The 5,675-nt window shown below is 39.6% G+C and overlaps 1 non-coding gene and 1 pseudogene across 1 annotated transcript; one reads left to right on the top strand and one right to left on the bottom strand.

Annotated features, from left to right (window-relative positions):
* LOC112092305 lies at positions 1-1,293 on the top strand (annotated as a pseudogene).
* A 2,629-nt stretch (positions 1,294-3,922) lies between these two features.
* Positions 3,923-4,025, bottom strand: LOC112092320. Its single transcript, XR_002902536.1, has one exon. It is a non-coding gene; the product is annotated as a small nucleolar RNA R71 (small nucleolar RNA).
* Positions 4,026-5,675: the final 1,650 nt, after the last annotated feature.

Genomic DNA, 5,675 nt, shown 5'->3' with positions numbered 1-5,675 from the left:
ATGAAGCTTGAAGTCCAAGTTATCTCGGAGGAGAGAATCAAACCCTCATCTCCTACCCCAGATCACCTCCGCCACTACCAACTCTCTTTCCTGGACCAAGTTTCACCTCCAGTTTACATGCCAATGGTCCTCTTCTTCCCCAAAGAACCCGAATATTGCAATCTCACCAGAGACCAACGTCTAAACAAAGTCAAGAAATCCTTATCCAAGGCCTTAACTTCATACTATCGACTAGCCGGTGTGCTCAAGGAAACCAACTCTGCGTCGACTGCAAAGACGAAGGCACTTACTTTGTTTTAGCTCAAGCCAACTGCAACCTCTCGTGTGTTCTCGATGACCCGAACCCTAACGACATGAACAAATTCCTCGCATTGGAGCTCGACGACGAGCGACTCTCCGAGCTTCCCGTCGGAGTCAAAGTTAACTTCTTTGCCTGCGACGGCATGGCGATGGGTCTCTGCCTCAACCACAAGCTCGCGGACGCCTTGTCCCTCTCCAATTTCCTCAACGCTTGGTCCGCTCCCTCCCGCGGTGAGACGGATGTAATCCCGCCTTAGTTTGGCGTGGGGAAGCTCTTTCCGGCGAAGGAATTGGCGGGTTAGACGGCGAAACATGGTATCATAAAGCCCGACATTGCGGTGACGAGGTTCATCTGCGACGCTCCGAAGATCGCCGAGTTGAGAGTGAAATACGAGGACAAGACCAGCGTTGAGGACCGACGACGTCCGACAAGGGTTGAAGCCTTGTCGGCGTTTATATGGAGCCGTTTGACCGCGGCGACGCAACCAAAAGGTGACAACGAAGACGGCAACAGAATTTGTCCGGTTATTGTTCACGCCTTGAATCTCCGCACGCGAATTGTCCCTCCATTGCCGGAGAATTACTTCGGTAACATAAGCTGGTTGGAGAACGGGAGTTACACCATCGTTAGCCACGTGAGGGATTCGATAAAGCGAATCGACGCCGAGCTCGTGAAGAGGCTGCAAAAGGAAGATGAACATTTGAGCTTCTTGAAGGAGAGATTGACTGAGGCGAAGAAAGGAGAGGTGGTTCCTTTCAGCTTCACCAGCCTTTGCAGGTTTCCGATATACGAGGTCGATTTCGGGTGGGGAAAACCGGCGTTCGTCGGATCGGCGAGGATGACGTATAAGAATCTGGTTTGTTTTTTTTGATACAAAATCTGGTGATGGAATTGAGGCTTGGGTTAATTTGAGGACGGAAGACATGGCTAAGTTCGAAGCAGACGAGGAGATTCTCTCGTATGTTTCACCCAAGTCCCAGCTAGTTAAATAAGTCCGTCTTATAGTTATAGTTTCAAATTAAGTTATTTCATTCATTTTCCATGCTTAAAGTTTTGAACTCTTAGTTCTCTACGTGTTTGCTTCGTTATGGAAAGTTTATGGTGCGAAAATGATTTATTTATGTATGAATTGGAGAAACCAAAAAATTGTCACATTCTTAGAATTTGTTCTTCCTTTTGTGATATTCATATAATAACTGTTGAATCAATTCTAATATGACTCAGTTTATTTAACAAAGCTGAATTTGGAGAAGACAAAAATGACAAGTCGTTTTGATTGGACAACAAGCGCATGTTAGAGGAGGTGTTTAAAGCTGACGTGGATAAGAGCATTACAGGTGGAAGCATTTGAGTGGACCGACTTGCGTGGTCTCCAGATGAGAAAAACTGTTTTCTTTGTAATATTCTTTTAAGCTTCGATTCTTTTTCTTTGAGAGTATTCTAGAGAGAGAGAGTGAAAAACTTGTACAAAAAAACGAGAGAGAGAGAGAGAGAGAGAGAGAGAGAGAGAGAGAGAGAGAGACGGTATAGAGAGAGAGAGGTGAGAGAAAAGATGAATTTTCTTGGGTATTTTCTTGCTCAGTTTCTTGGGAAAGTGTTAGGGTGTGAATTGTTGGAAGATTGTAACTCTATTGTGATGATTGAGTTTTACTCGCTCATTTAGTATCATTTTATACTTAATATCTAGTTAGTTTTCGAGGGTTTTGTTAGTTTTTATGTGTGTTTTTGTTCTTTGTTTGAAGGTTAGGTGAAAGTCTATGATTTGGACAGTTTTGGACAACTTGTGGTGGAAAAAAGGACAGCAAACACAGCGTTTAGGCGCCAATTTGTAGCGTTTTGGCGCTGAGATTTACGAAACCAGTACATGTGGGCAGAATGAGTAGTGTTTTGGCGCCCATGATAGCGCCGCAATGCTAGAAACTCAGCGCCGCGGCGCTACAACACAAGAAAAGATGCTTTTTGAAGGCCAATAGTGAGAAAACTTACCTGTTTTGACCCTAATGCTTGAAAACATATAAATAGATGATTCTAGGGCAATTAAAGGCACTTTTGGACTGGAGAGTGACGGCTGACTTTTGAGAGGAGATTCAAGAAGAGAAAGGAGAATTGCATACGGAGAAGAACAACGGTAAAAATCTGGAGACGGAGACGCTTCAATTCAACTCCAAACTAGTTATTTTCTTTCCTTTCCAATGATTAAGACTTTGTTTAGGAATTTATTTCGTTTAGAGATGAACTAATTTCTTTTTCTAGGGCTCGATGTAGCCAGATTATGAATGTTCAGATTCTCAATCTTCTTTTTAAGTAATTAATGTTTAATCAATATATGCTGAGTATTTCAATTTATTTTTAATGCTTGTGATTGTTTGGCCAACTATTACATGATTTTGTATTTGATTTGAGACTGAGAGGTGATAATTAAATAAGCTCTTAATTGAAATACCATGAGTTGTTCATAGGATAGAGATATCTATCATGCTTGTGCAGTTCTTTTGAATTTCTTACACTTAGTGATTTTCAACAGGTTTAGAAGTCTGACAGAGATGTAGAGTTTGCTTGTTGGATTAATATTATTGTTGCTTGAGAAAGAATAATAATTGCTTTAGAAAAATTGCTGTCAGTATAGGATGAATGTTAATTTTCTTAAATTATGGGAATTTGAACAGGATTAATTTTGGTGAAATCAGAAACCCTAGAGTCTTAATCTATTGAATTTTATTCACTTGCTTAGCATTGTTTAATTTATTTAATTGCTTTAGTTTTGCTTTACTTAATTTTATAAACTATCTTTTCAATTATTCAAATAAAATTGGAGTTAATATAATTTTGATAATTAGTAAACAACAATCCTTGTGGGACGATACTCTTATTTACTATTATATTACTTGATTACGATAACGTATACTTGCGTTACGATTTTTCACAACAAATTTTTGGTGCCATTGCCGGGGATTGTTTTGTTTTTGCTAATATCGATACCAAATAACTCTAATTTTACTTTGGATTTTATTTTGTTATTTATTTTGTTATTCTTGTTTTGTGCTCTACAGGAATTTACTGAATGTGCATGCGAAAGTGTGGGAGCAGTTTTCTACTTTCTCGTGATTCAGAAATTGAGCATACTTGTCGAAGAAATAGAAAAGAGAAGAGAAAAACTGTCTTTTAGTCGCAAGAAACTATGGATGATCCTGAAGGGGCAATAAATGAGAACAGCAACAACAACATACGACTAAACAATCCACCGGTGGTTAATTAGCCAATGACTTTGCGAGATTATGCATTGCCACCAACCGGTGTTCAATCCGTTATCAGGAGGCCTGCTATTCAGGCGAATAATTTTGAATTGAAGCCGGTGATGTTGCAGATGATTCAAGCAATCCAATTTAATGAATTACTGAATGAAGATCCTAATGCTCACAACACAAATTTTCTAGAGATTTGTGATACTGTCAAATGCAATGGAGTTAATGACGAAGCTCTTCGCCTTCATTTGTTTCCTTTCTCTTTGAGAGATAAAGCAAAAAATTGGTTGAACTCACTGCCGCCAAATTCGATCACTAGTTGGGAAGACTTAGTTTAGAAGTTCTTTTCTAAGTTTTTCCCACCAGCTAAAACAGCGAGATGCGCATCGAGATCAACAATTTTACTCAAAATGAAGGTGAAACTCTATATGACGCATGGGAGAGATACAAGGAGTACTGAGAAGATGTCCTCATCATGGTCTACCTAAATGGATGCAAGTCCATAATTTCTACAATGGGTTGAGCGGCACTACAAGAACTCTGATTGATGCATATGCAGGAGGAGCTTTAATGAAGAAAACCGAAGATGAAGCATATGAGTTGCTAGAAGATATGGCAACCAATAATTACCAGTGGCCTAGTGAAAGAAGCATACCAAAAAATATAGCCGGAGTACATGAGATAGATGCCATCACTAAACTCACTGTCCGAATTGCTTATCTTTCCAAACAATTGCAAAATAATCATCTGACAGGTAATGTTATTCAAGCATCATCTCTAGTTTGTGAATTTTGTAATGGGCCTCATCAAGGTTCTGAATGTCAAGCTGACAACCCTTTTGTACAAGTACAAATGGAGCAGACTCAATAGCTGGGAAATTTTAATAGGCAACAGAACAATCCTTACTCCAACAGATTTAATCAAGGATGGCGTAATCACCCAAACTTGTCTTAGAGAAATACTCAAAATGTGTTGCAGCCTGAACATAGCAACCCACCACAAGAGGAGAATGTGAATCTGGAAGATGCAATGGCTTAATTGGCTACCTCTCACACACAATTTATGAATGAAACTAGGACAAATTTCCAGAATCAATCGGCTTAGATCAGAGGCTTGGAGGTGCAAATCAGTCAATTGACTAACATGCTAAATGATCGTCAACAAGGTAATTTGCCAAGTACAACTATGGTAAATCCAATAGAGCAATGCAAGGCCATTACTTTGAGAAGTGGGAAAGAATTAAATACACTCCCAGAGCATAAGAAGTCTAGCAAAAATAGTGAAGAGGCTTCGTCACCCAAAGATACTCAATCTTTGGAAAATAGTGGTGAAATTCCTACAGCTCAACAACCTTTACTGGTGGAGCCATCACAAAGGAGCCCATTTCCTCAACGCCTTTGGAAAAGTAAGCTTGATAAATAATTTTTAAAGTTTCTGGACATCTTTAAGAAATTACACATAAACATCCCATTCGTCGAAGCTCTTGAACAAATATCGAGCTATGTGAAGTTTATGAAAGATATCCTATCAAACAAGAGGAAACTTAAGGATTATGAAACAATTGCACTTACTGAAGAGTGCAGTGCCATCTTGCAAAGGAGGTTGCCTAAGAAGCTCAAAGACCCGGGGAGTTTTACCATCCCTTGTTCTATTGGAAATTCTATTTTTAAAAAGGCACTATGCGATTTAGGTGCAAGCATTAACTTAATGCCTTTGTCAATTTTCAAGAAACTTGGGCTAGGAGAAGCAAGACCAACTACAGTCTCATTACAATTGGCCGATCGCTCCATCAAATACCCGAGAGGAATTACTGAAGATGTACTCGTCAAGGTTGATAAGTTTATATTTCTGGCCAATTTTATTGTCTTGGATATAGAATAAGATGAGGAAATTCCCATTATACTTGGGAGGCCATTTTGGTAACCGGCCGGGCTCTCATTGATGTGCAAAAGGGTGAACTTCGCCAAAGAGTACCAGAGGAAGAGGTGATTTTCAATGTATTTAATGCTCCTAAATACCCGTAAGCGAGTGATAGTTGTTTTCGAATTGAAACAATTAACACCTCAGTCACTGAACATCTTGGCCAACCTCAAGAGCTTTTGGAAGCTTGTCTAATTTATCCGGAAACTGTT

The sequence above is a fragment of the Morus notabilis genome, unplaced genomic scaffold (assembly GCF_000414095.1).
Source record: "Morus notabilis unplaced genomic scaffold, ASM41409v2 Scaffold99, whole genome shotgun sequence".
Lineage (NCBI taxonomy): Eukaryota > Viridiplantae > Streptophyta > Magnoliopsida > Rosales > Moraceae > Morus > Morus notabilis.
This window is presented reverse-complemented; position numbering and strand designations above follow the sequence as displayed.